Here is a 19,836-nt window from a genome sequence, read left to right as displayed (position 1 = left end):
GTATTGATTCCCAAAACTATAGTTCCTAATAAATTCTTTACAGTTTTCCATGTTAATTTGAAATAGAATAACAAACAAAATTACGAATAATATGAACAGCCAGAAATTTTTTGTTAAACGTCAAGTACAGTCGGTGCAAAAAAATTTCGGGCACCCTCCTATTAAAAACATAATCTCATTAGACTGTAATGGCATATTACAAGCATGTTAAAAATTTTAAATCCGTACACAGAATAGACATAGGTCTTAAATCATTAACACTGGAAGTGCGAGAATGTTTAGGTACTAAAGCTGTAACACCTGTGCGGAGAGATTCACCTAGAACAAGAGTCTGCCTATATTCATTGAAAAGGTTTGTAAGAAAGGGTGCTAATATATCCATAAAGGTTATATAGAATTCTAGAGGTTGGGAATCAATCCCCGTAGATTTTCCTCGACGGCCGGAAACAATGACTGATTTAACCTCGTCGACTGTAAATGGACTAGATAGATATTCTTGATCCTGTTCCTGTAAGACTGTAGGAAGATAGTTGAGAATTTCAGGACTGTCACAGAAGGAAGTAGGCTTGGCACACAGCTGTTTATAGTGATTTGTGACACAATGTATTACTTCCTCACCGACATACACGTGACCTGTGGCATCTTTAAGCTGAAATATAAATTTCTGCTTTCCGCGCATGAGTTCTTTGCTGATTTGTAAAATTCTGGAAATTTCTAAGTCTTCATATTGATGTATTATACTGCGAGTCGTGAAACCTTGGATGCGGCGTTCGTGCATGGCTAATAAGTGGGCTTTGATTTCTTGAATTTGAGGTCGAAAATTGCTACCTTGAAGTTGCTTTTTCATGTAGTCTCTTATGAGATTGGTGTAATATTGATACTGAGTACAATATGAACCATTCCGATCCCGACAATATTGTTGGGTGACCACCCGAAACTTCGGTTTGACTCTCTTTTCCCAGAAATGCATAAGGGACCCTTTGTAATATTGATGACGGTGTAAAAGGGCTGCCCATTCTTCGTGAATAAGATGGATGTAGTCAGGCTCCTGGAGGATGGAGATATTAAAATACCACAAACAATTTCGTTTTAAAAATTTTGAGACGGGTAGATCGATGGTCATTGTAACTGCCAGGTGGTCACTAAAGCAGATGGAGTAATTTGTACATCTCGAACCCCTTGAAGAAGAGATTTACTGATATAGAATCTGTCCAATCGAGAGGAAGACGATCCAGACGTGAAGAATGTATGTCCTGGTTCATTAGAATGAAAAGGTCGCCACACATCCACTAAGTCATAGGTTGTTATTAGTTGACGTAGAGCAGACGAATCACTGAAATGGGAATAAGCATCGAGGGGAGAAAGGGTGTAATTATAATCCCCGGCAAGAATGCATGGGGAGCGACCATTATACAAAGCCGGGAGGAGTTCAGTAGCAAAGAAATTATTTCGTTCTCATTTATACGAAGATCCAGATTTAGCATAGACACTGCACAAACGAATATGTTGTAAATCTCTGGTGGTAATACGTTCACTGTGATGTTGTAAAGGTGCCATGAAATTGAGATCGCTGCGATAAATAATGGCGGTTCCTGAAGCTGTTTCACTAACACTGGTAACATGAAAATGATTGGGTAGGTAATGGAATTCCGTGACTGCGACTTCCTGAGCGAACAAAACATCGATTTCTTCTTGATGAATAAAATCACTCAGGGCATGTTGCTTAACTAGAGAAGCGAACTTATTGAGATTAACAGTCGCTAAACGGAACGTAAACATAAAAACGAGCAGAGACCAGAATTATATGCAAGCGCAACACCACATGAGAAATAGGAGGTAATATTACTGCAAAAGGAATAAAGAAAAATAACACAATACAGTATTATGATGCCACTACAATTTTAGGTACCCCCTCCTTCGGAATTAACCACTGATTTCAAACTTTTTGTGAAAGCTCGCGTTTGGCGTGCATGACTGAGAAGAAAATCGTGTATGGGACGCAAGTTCTTACAACACACACTACTGAGTACTTTTTGTTTACTGAGTTTGCGTTTATCACTACGAATCATTTCTGTATCTGAGTCACTTGTGGAGTCACTACCGCGAGAGCGTGATTGTAAATTGAGAGTTTATTCTGGTGGAACAGCTAAAGGTACAGTCTGCGAGATGGGACAAGTTTCTTCGACTAAACCAGAATCACTTACCGTAGAAACTGATGTTACGACTGTTGAAACAGCTGGTGCGGTGCTGGGTGTTATGGGTGCTGGAATAATTTTAGTATCCTGAGTTTCTTCCACTTTCATGGTATTAGAAGGTGCAGCTTCTGCAGGAGCCGATTCGGAGTGAATATCGGGATCTGTTAGCTGGTTGTCTGCTTCATTCGGTGGATTTGAAGAAGTTGATTCCAGAACATTCTTATGAAGCACGGGGAAAACACTGTAACTACCGGTGTCAGGAGCTGATGGATCCACTGGTAAATTATGAGGTACTCGTACAATGGGAGAAATGGAATTGGTTGATGTAGATGGCACAGTAAGACGTGAATTCCTCTTCTTGGAACACCCCTGAACAAAATGGTCGGGGGAGTTGCAGGTGGCGCAAGTTTGAATTTGACCAGGAAAGCTGGAAACAAACGTAAACCACAGACCGTGATAAACGAAGGAATGTTTCGTTTAATAGTCATTTTAACAAGTTTACGACCCGTTCTGGTAGCATAGACATGGTGCTTTGAATATTGTTCGTCGAGAATAATAGTGACATCGCCATATTGGGAGAGCACACGTGATAATTGCATGTCACTAAGTTCCATGGGGCATAAGAACACCTTGACTATCACCACAGAATTATCCGCCAAATCAATAGGCAACACATGGTCCCCATTATTATCTGAGTAGCTCACTACTCCATTAGTATTAGCTAGGATTTGTTCACATAACACTTTGTTAATTAATTTCAGATATAAGTTCTTACGTATAAAGTCCATTTCAATGGACAACACCTGATCAACAGTTAACTTAAATACCTTACGTATCCATTCATGAACGGCAATAGACGTGGTTTTTTGACTCACCGTGACAAAGTTGATACGCAATGTATTAGCTCGTATGCAACTCATGGCACTAATACGACGATAAACGTCACCAAACTATGAACAACGTCACCAAACAACGTCACCAAATATTTATAAAGTTATAACTTTAAACTGAAAGTAAGTCACACTGAAACTTCTCACAAGAAAGTAGCGATGTAAAGAAACACGCGCAACTGGAGCGACGGCAGAGACGATGTTCCTCACCTCCTTGCGAGGGCTGAACTTATCGCACTAGCGGTTACTGCCTACCAATACCTTGCTCAATTGCTGCCAAGCCACCAAAATTTCATACGTAACATTCCTTCGTAATTAAAAATTACATACAGGAAATATACCTAATTACTATCATTGTTTGGCATTATTAAGAAGATGTCTCTTGCATTGAAAACGTAGGGCTTCATTATTGATTGATGAAAAGGAAAATGCATAGTCGGAAATTGTATTTTTTTGGCAAGTGATTTAAAGCAAATTCGTATTCATAACCTTACTTAAAATGAAGTTGGGTTGAGTTGAGTTGACTTAGAGTTATAACGTCCCGTTCAGCAGCGAGTCTATATTAGACGTGGACCTACTAACTCACGTGGAATCCGAACCACATGAGCTCCCACAGGGAATCAAATTCGAGTCCTCTGCGCCATTAAAACAAAGTGGATTCGTATCTTTAAATTAGGATAAATTTCTTAAAGTACTTTTGAAATTCTTAACTAGATTTTCGCATGTTTCCAAAACAAATTTGATAAATCCTACTGAATTTTGATTATTATCTTTTTTCTATACTTCTGAACCATACCTATTATTTGGTATCAAATATACAGAGTGTTTCAAAACAACACCAATAACGTTTGGGAGGTGATTCCTGAACCAAGACAAGACAAAAAATATGGACCAACTGGATTCACAAATCTTTCCTTTCGGAATTATAGGCTGTGTAGTGTATTCTACTTTAATATCTCTTAAAAAATAAGTTTTCTCATTCTGGTGTTCTATTGGTTAATTGTTCTGGTACTATTGTATAGAACATGACGTCATGTCTGGTTTCGTGATTTGAATTCCTTCTGCCGTTTGTCAGATTGACTTCAAATCGGGTGCGTATTGGTTGGATTTTATTAAAAGTGTAAAATTGTGCCTCGCAATTCAATGGACAACGAGGGAATGGATCGAAGATGGAAGTGTTCAGTTATTTAGTTCTGTAGTTTGTGATTTTTTTATTATAGTTTTTTTCCTCCAGTGTTTTCTTTTTTTTTATTATATGATATTTTGTGTTTGTGAAACTTCCTGCCATCGTTCGCTCCCGAGTTGACCATTGGAAGTTGCCCTTGTCATAGATAGGTAAAAGTAGTGTTAATTTAATGTATAATTAAATTCAATTATTTTTGCTAATTTGATATGAACCTACTGTTACTACCGTGTTATATATATAGAGAGAGGTTAATTGAAATTGAAATTTGAGGAAATATACTATACATTTACATCTTGTTCTATATGAGCTTCACTTATATATACCTATATATATTTGTTGTTTACTTGTTCTATATGATCTCGTTAATAAATTGTTCATTGGTTTACCTTTTAATTGAGGATAATGCTTTGATTTTGAAAAGCCTCAGGTTTCTACTATATCTGCCTAAGTGGGGTGTCCAATCTAATAACGTGCCGTTATGTATGTGTTGTATATGCTGCTGCTATGATGCGAGGAAGTATTGCTTATTATTAAATTATCTAACTAGTGGTACAGTTCCTTCCTTGACTTCCGGTGGGGCATGTATGATACACTGCATATAAATTGGTTTGAAGTCAATCTCACCAATTCGAGGCTTTTTACATATTGAATTAGTTTGTTAATGCCCTTGCTGTTCGTATTATATATTAAACATGGCTGAAGGTGTAGATAAAGATAAGGTAGCCTCAGATACTATATCCGGATTTGATGATGATGGGGTAAAAACACCGCCTCTAAATATAGATAAAATTGATAGGTTATTTTTTGGAAGTGAAAGATTAGGTGAAATGTTAGAAGACATAGCTGGAAAAGTAGGTCCGATGTCTTCTAGGGTACCTGTCAATAAGGATAATAAAGGATTTGATAGGTCCAGTGGTGCTATTCCTAAACGTACTAGTAAAGTATCTGGAAATAGATACCATAGTGATTATACAAAGGACATAGGTGATGACGCTTATCTCCGTACCAATTCTTCTCGTTTGGAGGATAATACTGCTTTGACGGTGTTAAATAGATTTGTGGAAAATCTTCCAATTTGTAATGGTAATGACCCTGACAAGTTGTTCAATTTTATATGTAAAATTGACGATTTTTTAAGTGGTAATGAAGTTCCAATTCGTTGTGTGGTATATGCTTTACAAACAAAAACTAGAAATCCATTACTACAGTGTCTTAAGGATAGTGTTAAAACAACGAGGAACTGGGGAGATTTATGTAAATATGTGATGAATGAGTTGCTTTCTGACGTGGCTATACAGCAACTTACCACAAGATATTTTTATAAACTTCAGGGCGAATGCGAAGGGGTCTTGCAATATTCACGTAGACTTGATCAAGTATCACGTATATTGGATATTCAAATCTGTGATGAAATGTACATCTTAACGGTGGCTAGTGGTTGTAGACCGGATGTGAGATCGCATGTATTTTATAGTGAGCATCCTCAAACGCGTGATGAACTTATGAACTCTTTAAAGGCTTACTCACAGTTAGAACTTTTACGAAGCAGCATCAAACAACTGTTGGTGGATCACCATTCGATATAAATCGTACAAGCAGTGACTTTAGATCGCGTGGTATAGTTCACCCTCATGTACGAAACAGATCGGGTAATTTCCACAAAGGACAGGTGTCTAATTTTCAAAAGGATTCTGATACTCAGCAGATTCGAAACTCGGACTGTGGTGTACGAACCTTACCTCCATTAGTTGGGAAAGGTGGTATATTTATTGAAATCGATTTGTATGATAAAAAATACTTTGCATGATTGGACAGTGCTTCAAGTGTTAATTTTATAAGTAACGAAGTGTTACAGTATTCACTACAACGGGATTCGAACCTAAAAATACATGTTAAGAACTTTGTGGGACGTACTGCTACAAACTATCGTTTGGTGTTACACAAATATTGTTTGCTCCCGTGGAGAATTAATAAGCAAGAGTTAACTGTTTGTGCGTATATAAACGAACATTGTCCCAGTGGCCAACATATTACTTTAGGAATGCCTTTTATTGAGCAGACTGCCTTTAAATTGGATGTTAAGGAGCGAAGTATATTCTTTCCTGATCACAATTTCAACATTACGTATGTTCCCAAACCTTCTTTTTGTGGACAATATTCTGGCCCTTTTCCTTTTGGTTGCAGGAAGACGGGTCCTTATTCTACATCATATTTGATGAGTTATCTTACAAGGAACCGCACATCCTGCGACAAACCAAATGTTCAAAACCAGCTGGGCAATGAAGATAAGAGCCTTTTCCAATGCCAAGGTCATAACACCTGTTGCATTCCTGATACAACGAGCGAGTTCTCACTAGACCAGGTGCCACGTAATGCAGCCCTGCCACCCGGTCAACTTGTTGGTGATAAGGAAGCAGTACTACAGCAAGGTAAAGAATGTGTTACTAAATATAAACAAAACTTTGCTTTATCTGAAGAACCTGTTATTTTTAAAAATGCTTGTTCTGCTTTAAATCAATTTAATGACTATAATTCTTTTTTAAATTCTTGGTCTTTAACGTCACAGGCTACTAATAAAGATTTTTTTTTTCAAAATAAAAAAGTAATATAATATAAAAATGAGCTACAACTTAAATCACCTGTTGAATGTAATGTTGAACAGGGTGTTTCAGAAGTACCTTCGAACAGCAATGAGGTATTAGCGATTGACAGTAGAGTTATGCATAATTTAAATAACAAATCACCTGTTAACCAACTAGATAATACAACTAGAAAGTTAATTGTGGAAAACATTGATAATGAACTTATTAAGGAAGATAGTACCTGACCTTTATTTGTACAGGATATTATAAATGATTATACTGATGTGATTACATCAAATATCGGCAGAATTAAAGATTTTAAGTACAAGTTTCGGGTTAAGGAGGATACTGTGTTTCGTGAAAAACAATACCCTATGTCTAGTAAATTAAAGGAAGAAATGTGTGTAATTTTAAAAGAATTTTGGATAACGGGGTTATCGTGGAGAGTACTAGTAAGTATCGTTCTTCTTGCTTTATTGTCAAAAATAGTGCAGGTAGAGGACGGCTAGTTCTAAACTTTGGTAAATTATCTAAGCTTGTGGAAGCCGATAATATAGTCACCCCTAACATGGAAGAATCTATTGCTACACTAGCTAATGCTCGTATTATGTCTAGATTCGATTGTAAGAGGGGACTTTTTCAGATAGTATTGGATGAATCCTGTGGGAAATATACGGTCTTTTCTTTTGACAATAAAATTTATCATTTTCGGGTACATCTTATGGGACTCTGTACTGAGACGGCGGCTTTAGCGCGCGCTATTGATACTGTATTAGGTGATCTGAAGGAACAAGGTGTCGAAGTATATGCTGATGATATTGTACTCTATTCTGATACAATTGAACAACATAATACATTACTTAAAACGGTGCTTGATCGACTTCGATCACGAGGCCTTACAATTTCACCAGAAAAATGTTCCTTCTTTCAAACGGAGATAGATTATTTGGGATTTCGCGTAGGTGGAGGAACTATGCAAAAAATTCCGGATCGACTTGTAGCTATACGAAATTTACCTGCTCCTCGTAATAGGAAGGGTGTGAAATCTCTTGTTAGGTTTTTGTCTTTCTATAGTCGATTTATTAGTAATTTTGCTCTGAGATTATGCGTCCCATAACAGACTTCAAATCACCTAAAATTCCCTTTGTTTGGGGTAAAGAACAATCTGAGGCATTAGCTCGTATTAAGGACCCTTTTGAAGAGCAGGTTATCTTAAAGATTCCGGATATGAGTAAAAGATTTTTCATAGAAGCAGATTCTGGTTTGCGAGGGTTCAGAAGTGTGATCCTACAGAAGGATTCCAGCGGTTTCTATCAACCTATTGCGTTCTATAGCAGAAAACGTAAACCTTCGGACTATAATCGTCCTATCTTTGCCTTAGAGTTGGCTAGCTTATACAATACTATTACTCGTTTTCAGCACTATCTCGTTTCAAGATTTACACTATTAACTGATAACCATGCTTTAGCTTGAGTGTTACGTAACCCTAAAAAATTTACACGATGTAGTACTATGATTCATAGATTGTTAGAATTTAAATTTGATATCTTGCATGTACCGAGCAACAAGATGATTAACGCAGATATTTTGAGTCGAATATATGATTCAAGTTTGTATGACCTTATAGATGAACCTATAGATGAGGAGGTATACCAACGTGAATTTTTGGCTTCAAGCCTGTTGAATACTCCTTTGGCATTTTATAATGTAAAAGAAGAGCAAACAAAGGATCCGGATATCTCAGATATTTATAAGAAAACTGAAGCTGCAGGAAATGTCTGGAAAGAATATCGTTTGTCACGTGGTCTATTATATAAAAGAACAAAAGCACGGTATAATCCTTACAAAGTTCTATTGCCTAAGTCTTTACGACCTTTGGTATTGGAATATTATCATTGTGGAACTTTGGTGGGAACACATACGGGACATTTTAAAAAAACTTAGTAAAATTAAACGTTATTTTACGTGGCCTTCATTGAATCGTGAAGTGCATCAGTACGTGCGCTCATGTCATAAATGTCAGATTTCGAAACCACGTTTTGAAAAGACCCAAGGTCTTTTGTCTTCTAAATATGTAACACAACCCCAGGGACATTTATACTGAGATTTGGCCGGTCTCTTAATCCCAAGCAATGGCTATAGGTACAGTCCGCGGCATAAAATTTGTTACAAAAATTCTAAGTCCAAATGAATAACAAACTCTTGCCCAGTTTTCTTATGCATTCCCGCAATACATGTATCAATCGATTAGTTGCTTCTAGTATTTATTCCAACTCCGCAAATTACAAAGCAATTAGAAATTGGCGAAATCCAGATATAACTGGATGTGAAAGTGACTATGGACTAGTGAGAGGGATGAGGGAAGATTTAGTTACCTGGTCAAATTCTGCATTGGTCTGAAATTAAGAAATTTTATTTCCAATGGGGGAACTATGTTTCGGTATGACGTCAGCATGGTAAACCTTGTTACTATTCAACTTGTATATGCGAAAATGGGATTTACAATTAATTAAAGTATAAATAAATATGTTGTTCAGTGAAAATATGATTCCTAATGAGACCTTTCGTTTCATTACATTCATTTGAAGTAAAGAGGATAAATAAATCGTGTAATTAAACCGAAATCAATTTTTTTAATTCACTAGGTACAGGGTGAGAAAAAAGTTGCCATTACTCTCAACTGTAATGGTACAGTCCGCGGCATAAAATTTGTTACAAAAATTCTAAGTCCAAATGAATAACAAACTCTTGCCCAGTTTTCTTATGCATTCCGCAATATATGTATCAATCGATTAGTTGCTTCTAGTATTTATTCCAACTCCTCCCCGTCCTCCACCTCTCCTTGTCTAAAGCAGTGTGTGTGACGTAGTACACTCTTTCCATTCAGCTGAAAAAGAAACAGGAATCAAGTTTACAACGTTATAGCTTTAAAACAGACTTTTCCATTCGTTTGTTCTGAAATATTTTTAAGAGCCTAAATTAAAGGAAAGTCACACAATCTTCCCAGAGCTTCATAAATATCTTTAGTTTCATTCTTTTCTTTCTTTAAAGAGTGCAAGCTAGTAAGATACTCCCTAAGAAATCTATGGAAATTGCCAAGAGCTCTAAAATATCTACGGAGAGAGAGAAAGAGAGAAAGAGAGAGAGAGAGAGAGAGAGAGATTCAAGTATGGAGACAGAGAGGGATGATTTGTATACACAGATTTAGAATTGGGGAAAAAATTATCGGACGGCATTCGTATTATGACGAAAATTCTGATTTTGTGAAAGATAAGAAGGAAGTTTTCGAACTGCGAGGATCACATTAGGCAGTTGTCGAATTAATGTGGAGAACTTTTTTTTGAGCATCAGATGATTACGAAAGGAGAGAAAGATCTTCAGCACTGAGGAATTAAGATTTTAAAAAATCTGATTTCGGCGACGGGTTTCGAAGCACGAACCTTGTGGTCATCGAAACATGACTCTATCCATTCTGCTACGGAGGATTCTATTACTCGTTCACATACGTTTCCTTTAGCTGCGTTGAAAGCTACCTTAAGGGGATATTCCAAAAGTTGACTCGGTAGATGCGCCGCTCAGTTAGGACGTAAACCTCTTGTAACTTAGTTACAATGTGCAAAATGAACTTCCTCTTCTTCAGGACACTTTTTAAACCTTTAAAATTTGTTACTATTGTTTTAATTAAGTGACATTTGATAGAACCATCTGATAAAGTAGTGCCAAGCCCTGTGCGTCATTGTCTGTTAGGTGAATGGTTAATGTAAGTTACTTTTACATGGATGGTCCGAGCTTCCAATCAAGACCATTCTTATTGATTATTTGATTTGAGCTACGCTCATACTGTATATTCCACAAGTTCAAGTTTGAAGTAATATAGTCACAGCTAGTTTAATTCGAAATAATTTTCCAATATTATATTTGTTACTAAATTTACATGGCACTCCTCACTTGTTTGTACCCCTGCATAAATGCAAAATTGTTTTAAAAGTATATTTTACTTTCAAGTATTATTGATTTTTTTAAATTGTTCTTCAAATTTATTTTATAATTATTTTGTATTTCTTAATTATAAGATATTTGCTATTTATATTGTATTCTATGTTACACGTTTCTTATTTACATTTTATGTCTTACCTTTGAAAAGGAGCTTTTGACAATTCAGAGCAGCAGGGACATACACAGGATGCAAGCCTTGGCAATCCAGAGCTTTTGCCCCCACGAAATCACTACTTTTTTGTTTGTACATATATCTAATTTTATAGATGGTGATAGCAGGGGCGGATCCAGGGGAGTGTGTTTGGGGGGATCGTATCTCCCAGAATAGGGAACGTTTTATACTTTTTATTTTAAAAATAAAACATATCCTAAGTATTTTTCATCTTTGTATTATAAACGTAAATTAAAACATAAAGTAGATAGGCCTTACTTTCTTAAGAAAGTTAATTCTACAGAAGAGCTCTTTCTCATTTTCTATTTTTTCTTTTCTTTCTTTTCTTTCTTTCTTTCTTTCTTTTTTCTTTTCTTTTCTTGCAATCCGCTCTTACCTTGATTTGACTTCGAACGACCGCCCCTCCCAAACAATCACCCTGGATCCGCCCCTGGATGATAGACATTTTAGTAAAATATGCCCTCAATCGCTGAAATAAATTCCTGTCAAGCTTTCGATCGCTGAAATAAATTTCTGTCTACGGCCCTGCAAAACAGTGACGATTTTAGGGAGTGATCACTTAGTAATTCCTCCCTGGAACAACGACACTTCCCCAGAAGTCATATCTCCGATAATTCAGAATGTGATTTGTGCATTATCACTTTTCACTCTCAGTGTCTTGAAACGCACCAAAAAGGAACTGTTCTGAAGTATTTACTGGTTCTCCCTATGATCCCATTTCAATATGGCCAACCTTGGACATATACACATCTGAAATATCACCTTTTATGTCAGTGATCCCGAAAACTATCCATTCGACACAAATATAGGATATTTTCGATTCTTCATTCCTGTCACCCTCCCATTGTTAACTCTAAGCCAACCAAGGCTTATTTTGGACTTACGCAGCATCCACAGTGTCACTTTTCATCTTTGCATATGAATTCGACACTAATTTCGTTCGTATTTGACTACTTTTACATGTCACCTTCACCTCTTGGTAGCGATTTTTTCAGTATCTCGCCCCCACAACTATGGAGAAATTTCAACCAACTAATTATAATTATAAATTATCATCTGAAACACAACAATACGGGTGATCTTTTTCGCAAAGGAAGTGGTTAACTACTGTTTCAATATCAATGTATTGGCTTTTTTTGCTGACCATGCTGAAAATTGCCAAAGGGTTAAACTTCATCTGCACTATTGTGTAATGAATATAAGTTTTAGAGGTTTAATTTACTGAATACTCGCATAGATGTTCCTCTCGTCACAGAAAAAGTGATATACAGTTATAAAAGAAAAATGAAATGAAATATCTAATTTTTACGTCGCACGATTATGCCGACTATGCTAATGGAGAGAGTAATGGTGAGAAATAAATGAAATTGTTTAATGAAAAAAGTGGGAGGAAACGTGAGAAACCCGACGACACTCATGCACACGGTGTTTGTCCATAATAATGTTCATTCGGCGTGAGCTGGGATCGAACCAAGGACCCCATGCACCATAGGTAAAGTTATAAAAGAATAGGCGTCTAAACAAATACGGAACACTACTATCAATGAGAGTTATATAAGATTAGATTTTTAGTTATTTCATTCTAAGTTAAAATTTCAATCAATCTTGTTCTTCATTACTGTTCGAAAACTTAAAGATGTTGCTGCAAGGACGTGATAAATCTTTTCACTAGACTTCGCAGTCCCTCCACAGCTTCTTTTTCATGTAAGGCTAAAGTAGTCTCATTTTAGACATCGAGGAAAAATAGTGGAATTACGAATTTTCAATGGGCCCCGTTTTACTCTGGGCTCCCTCAACGCACTGCCGTTAGTTACGTCACTGTTCAGGATGCATGATGCAGCTTCTGCTTTAAGGAATACTTTCTAAGGCAGTACGAGTTTTTTATAACTGCTGTGTGAATTAAGTTGTATTTGCTACAAGTGTCGGTTAAAGGAAATTAAAGATCCTACACTCAAATACAAATAATCTCTTTCGAAACTTTAATGGAAAACGAAACGAATCGTCCTAAAGATGTTACGCTTTTGAAGAGAAAAAGAGAAAAGCAGTAGTTGCGCATACGCTTAATGGTGTTTCTTGGATACAAATTTATAACTTACAAAAGTCATGTTCACGTCATGGTTTGATATTTGAAGGGTTAGTAAAAGGAATTCTTACGCTGGTGGTCGTGGGTTCGAATCTCTGCTCTTCTTGTTACTTTTTTCTCTTAGCTACACTTAGTTTCTGCATTCCAAACCTCGAAGTTTGGTTTGGATTATTTATGAAAGCAGGTAGAGAATTAATTGTAGTCGAAATTAGTTACAAATATGAGATTATAATTACATATTTTGTCTTTAACTTATTACGTATCAATTGTTATATCAAATTTTCCAGTCTTTATTTAATTCATCTTCCGGTGTAAAAAATGAACATTTGCAGAGCTACGTCAGTCGGACGAAAGTACTATATTCCATTGTTACTCTAATATACCTAGGTATTTGTTCATATATTTATAAATTGTTTACTAAGTAAAAACTTATGGCGGTCCACATTATGCATCATATAATAGACCGTACGAAGGCGGACATAGCAGAAGGCGTATTGCAAATATCCCTGGTGATAAAAAGTAGAGGTCTTCTTCACTAGATTCGAACCACTGTTACAGGCGGTTTTGGTTTACATAGCAAGCATAATACCACTCGGCCACCAAGTCTCGCACGTTAGCCTCTTTATTAATGCAGAACATACTGAGACACTTACATTCACTGGTGTCGCGTAATGTATTTCATAAAATTGTGTTAATAAGTGGGTCGAATTAGGTAGCCCTCGAGAGGGCTGATGGTGTTGTGAGCGAGCATTTATTAATAGTGTGTATAGTACCCTTGGGACTCGATTACAGCTGCCATACGCCGTGGCATTGAATCAACCAGGCAAGAGATATAGCGTTGGGTGCAACAGATCGACCACGCATCTTCAACACGCTCCCAAAGATCATTAGATGTTCGTGGAGGATGGTTCGACCTGGTTTCCCGCAATGTTCTTGCAACAGAGGCCCACATATTTTCAATAGGGTTCAGATCTGCTCCATGAGGAACCCAGTCAACTATTTCGACATCAGGTTGCCTCTGCAACCATGGCTGAACCACATTTGAATTATGTATCGAGCTATTGTCCTGTTGCAAATATAATATGCCGTCACCTACATGAGCTTTTATTTCCGGAAGCGTTTCATCCAGATGTTCCACATACTTGTGGGCGTTTAGGCGACCAGTAATCCTGTAGATTCCTCCGAAATTTGCAGCCTTGCATATCCATGCCAAACAGTGGACAGTTACATGTCCCAGTCGACCAGAACAGGAAACGTATTCAGAGGCGTACCTTTTTCCAGGGGGGCGGTAAACACGCTTCGGCCCGAAGTTTGCACTGGAAAATATTTTTTCGTCTGTGAAAACGACCTCGTCCCACACACGTCCAATATTTAACTGTGCAAACGCCAGACGGTCAACCATGTGGTCTTCTGTTAGTCGCTCCTTAACAGCTGCCCTGTATGATCTCAAACCAAAGGATTTGAGTCTACGACGGACAGTCGTAACATCGCCTGGGAAATTGGTTTCCTCTCGTAACTGTCGGGCAGACATGAAAGGGTGCTCACTGCATTGGGCAATTACACTCTGGTCTTCTTCGGCAGAGGAAATTCTTTGTCGCCCACTTCCTCTTTTACGTCTTACATCTCCTGTTTCCTCATATCTCTTCCACCACCTCCGTGCTGTAGCACGGTTAACGCCATATCTCGCGCCTGCCTCGCTATAGTTCATGCCCGCGTGCTCAATTAAAGCAATCACGCTGCTTTTAACAGAAGCTTCGTAGTGAGCCATTTTCACACCAGAAGCAAAATGATAGCTTTGCTTAGGTGTTTGAACGGAACGTGCTTCATGTGACGTCACGTAACAAGGCGGAGTTTCCTCTCATTGCTGGAGACGATATCGTACGTCCTCTGCTGGGTGTTTCGTGACGGAAAAGGTGCTTTTAAGCAGTTCATGGCGACCGCTTTGAAATCAAATGTAAAGTATGAGAATTAAGTTTGTCATATCTGTAGTTTGGTGTAGAGACAAAACAAAATTGGAAAGCAAAGGTTTAAGAACAACTCAGATTATTAATATAAAACAAGTCAAAGATTATTAACTTGTATTATCATACAAGAAATGCGATAATTTTGAAACAAAAGAAAAATAACTTAGAAATTTGCAACTGAAGACAAAAAAAACTAACTTAAACACACTAAAGGGTATGAGTAGGGAGATAAATGGGGACGTCAGCAATGAGGCTATATGTCCCCGTCTCGATTAACGCGAGAGATGGATTTTACCATTTCACTTTGACGGAATAACGTAGAGGATGGAGAGGAGGGGGAAGATACATAACAGCTATAAATATAAAAATAAAAGTGACAATGTTCGGTGGTGAATAACTCTTGAACTACCCGAACGTTCTGAATCACATTTTGAACATAGATGAAATTCGAACCTGGGAAGGTTTTCGTTATTTCATTGTGATATTAGAACTTGCGGAAGAGGAGGGGAGGGTAAATATATGAAAATGAATAAAACTTAATAACACTTGAACAATCCGACTGATCCCAGTCAATCAAATATTCAATATAGATAAGGTTCGGACCTGGGATGTTTTCATTTTTTGCCTTGACGGCACAATGTAAAGGTGGGGAAGGGGGACTATGTAAAAAAATAAAAATAAAAATTCTGTCTTGGTGACTTCATCACGCTTAAACCACCGAACTGATCTTAATCAAATTATCAACATAGATGAGGTTCGGACCTGGGGTGGTTTTTATCATATCCCTTTGATGGTAGAACGTAGGGTAGGAGGAGGGGAGGGGAGATATCAATAAAAATGAATAAAACTTAACAACTCTTGAACCACCTGACCGATCTCGATCTAATTTTCAACATAGAAGACGTTCGGGCCTAGAAACTTTTGTTGTAATATTTTCACTTTGACGGTAGAACATAGGAGAGGATAAGAGAAGGGGAGATTAATATATAAATATAAATAGAACAACTCTTGAACCATCAAACAAATTTCGATCAAATTTTCAACGTCATGACATTCGGGCCTGGGATAATTTTTGTCATACCGTGCTCCCAACATGGAGAGGGGAGAGGGATACATAAAATCATCCAAAATTACCAATATCAAAGAGTGCTTTAGTAATAGTAAAACCATAACATATTACTATTTTTCTTTAATTTAGCCCAGCGAAATCGGGGTGCGACTTAGATTCGAGGACGTCTTAAGTTCGAGTAGTTATCCAGAAATAATTAAAGATATTAACGTGTTATTGAATTACTCTGATAATAATAATAATAATAATAATAATAATAATAATAATAATATAATAATAATAATAATAATAATAATAATAATAATAATAATAATTATTATTATTATTATTATTATTATTATTATTATTATTATTATTATTATTATTATTATTATTATTATTATTGAAGATTTGATCATTCAAATATTGAAAGATCAAAATATTCAAATACCTTAAGACAATTAAACGTGTGTCATCGCCGACTAATGATCACCAAAAATTCTAAATTTAAACAAAATATTCACACATGGTTCCGACTTGAGAACCTCCAGATTATTAGCTAGCGCCTTGAGCACAGATCCACGCTCTATATGCGCTAAATGGTATGTTTTAGTATGTTTAAATTTGATTTTCTTGCCTCCAGTTACAAAATTCTAAGTTATATTATTCGTTCTTTCAAAATTTCTTTCGATTTCTTTTTCATATAAGTCAATAGTCCTTGGTATAGTTTATATTAATAACGTGGTTGTTCTTAAACCTTTCGTTCGCTATTTGGTTTCTTCTCCACACCAAACTACAGATATGATACGTTTAATTCTCATACTTGTCATTTGGTTTCAAAGCAGTCACCATTATCTGGTAAAGCAATTTTGTTCGCCACGATTCATGAGTTTCGTAACAAAACACGTCAAGAAATGAGTTAAATGAAGGCTGCAAGAGTTTATATCAAAGTTGAGTATTGTGAGCTAGTGACAAGCATGTAATAACGTCTCGTATTTGAAAATAATGTTAGCTACTTTTAATTCACTAACTGGTATTAGATTTAATTCAAGCTTAAAGAATTGGAATGAACAAACTCAGTGTAGCTTAAAGAAACAAAACGTAAGAAGAACGGACGAGATTCGAACCCTGGACCACCAGTACAAAAATCCTGTTCACTAACCCCTCACCTAACAAGCCATCAACTTCTATAAGTTTTAAATTTGCAAGCAAATTGTACCATTATACGTTTGTGCAATCAATATTTTTCTTTTTCCTCTTCAAGAACATAACATGTTTACGACGATTCGTTTCGTTTTCCATTAGAGCTTCTAGAGAGATAATTTGTGTTTGAGTATAGGATCTTTTGTTTCCTTTAACCGACAGTTCTAGCAAATACAACTCAATTGAAACAGCTGTAAAAAAAACTAGTACTGTCTTAGAAAGTATTCCTAAAAGGGAGAAACTCCATCGTGCACCCTGAACAGTGACGGGAGTGCGTTGAGCGAGGCCAACAGCAAAATGGGGTCCATTGAAGATTCGTAACTCCACTTTGAAGGGTTTTAATTAATTTCACACTTTTTCCCTCAATGTCTAAAATGTAACTACTTAGCCTTACATTAAAAGGAAGTTGTGAAGGAGCTATAGACTGTGAAGTATACCGAAAAGATTTATCACCTCCTTGCAGCAACTATTTCCAGCAAAAGGGAATAAGTACATCAGACCTAAGTTTTCAGAAACGCTAAAAAACCTTCCCGAGGCGTATTTGTATTTGTTTCAACACGTGTATAACTGATTAATTGTAGCAAAAGAACTGACAAACTCTAAGACAAGAAGAAGAATCTTGTATTGTAGCACTGCAATTGGTGAGAAAAGCTTAAAAGTAGAAAAAATATTTTTTATGTACTTATTCCCTTTTTCCAATTAGTGGTTCAATTATGAGCCTATATTTTTAAGGTGTTAAAAATAATAATGATAAGAAGAAAACTTATTAACTGGTAGGTTACGCTGGAATCTTAATTGTGTATATGGAATAATGGAACGTGTGGTTATACAGAGGATTTTGGATTTCTGTTGGCGATAAATTAATCTTAACCCTAGTAGGGAATACTGGTTGGTCCAGATTTCGAACAGTAATGAAGATCAAGATTGATTGAAATTTCCACTTAGAATGAAATAAATAAAAATCTAATCTTATACAACTCTCATTGATAGTAGTGTTCCGTATTTGTTTAGACGCTTATTCTTTTATAACTTTACCTATTGTGCATGGAGTTGTTGGTTAGATCCCAGCTCGCGCTGAATGAACTTTATTATGGACAAACACCGTGTGCATGAGTTTTCTTGGGTTTCTCCATTTTCCTCCCACTTCCTTCATTAAACGATTTCGTTCATTTCTCACCATCACTGTCTCCATTAGCGTAGTCGGCATAACGTGGAACGTAAAACTTAAATATTTCGTTTCATTTTTCTATTATAACTGTTTATCACTTTTTCTGTGACGAGAGGAACATCTAAGCGAGTATTCAGTAAATTAAACCTCTAAAACTTATATTCATTGCACAATAGTGCAGATGAAGTTTAGCCCTTTGGCAATCTTCAGCATGGACAGCAAAAAAAGCCAATACATTGATATTGAAACAGTAGTTAACGAATTCCTCTGCGAAAAAGATCACCCGTAATGTTGTGTTTCAGATGATAATTATAATTATACTTAGTTGGTTGTAATTTCTCCATAGTTGTGGGGGCGAGATACTGAACGAGATACTGAAAAAATCGCTACCAAGAGGTGAAGGTGACATGTAAAAGTAGTCAAATACGAACGAAATTAGTGTCGAATTCATATGCAAAGATGAAAAGTGACACTGTGGATGCTGCGTAAGTCCAAAATAAGCCTTGGTTGGCTTCGAGTTGACAATGGGAGGGTGACAGGAATGAAGAACCGATAATATCCTATATTTGTGTCGAATGGATAGTTTTCGGGATCACTGACATAAAAGGTGATATTTCAGATGTGTATATGTCCAAGGTTGGCCATATTGAAATGGGGTCATAGGGAGAACCAGTAAATACTTCAGAACAGTTCCTTTTTGGTGCGTTTTAAGACACTGAGAGTGAAAAGTGATAATGCACAAATCACATTCCGAATTATCGGAGATATAACTTCTGGGGAAGTGTCGTTGTTCCAAGGAGGCATTACTAACTGATCACTCCCTAAAATCGTCACTGTTTTGCAGGGCCGTAGACAGAAATTTATTTCAGCGATCGAAAGCTTGACAGGAATTTATTTCAGCGATTGAATGCATATTTTACTAATATGTCTATCATCCAGGGGCGGATCCAGGGTGATTGTTTGGGAGGGGCGGTCGTTCGAAGTCAAATCAAGGTAAGAGAAGATTGCAAAAAAAGAAAAGAAAAAAGAAATAAAGAAAGAAAAGAAAAGAAAAGAATGAAAAGAAAAAATAGAAAATGAGAAAGAGCTCTTCTGTAGAATTAACTTTCTTAAGAAAGTAAGGCCTATCTACTTTATGTTTTAATTTACGTTTATAATACAAAGATGAAAAATACTTAGGATAGTTTTATTTTTAAAATAAAAAGTATAAAACGTTCCCTATTCTGAGGGATGCGATCCCCCCAAACATACTCCCCTGGATCCGCCCCTGCTATCACCATATATAAAATTAGATATATATATACAAACAAAAAAGTAGTGATTTCGTGGGGGCAAAAGCTCTGGATTGC

Source organism: Thermobia domestica, chromosome 7 (genome assembly GCF_964235325.1).
Source record: "Thermobia domestica chromosome 7, izTheDome1.hap1.1, whole genome shotgun sequence".
Classification (NCBI taxonomy): Eukaryota; Metazoa; Arthropoda; class Insecta; order Zygentoma; family Lepismatidae; genus Thermobia; species Thermobia domestica.
This window is presented reverse-complemented; position numbering follows the sequence as displayed.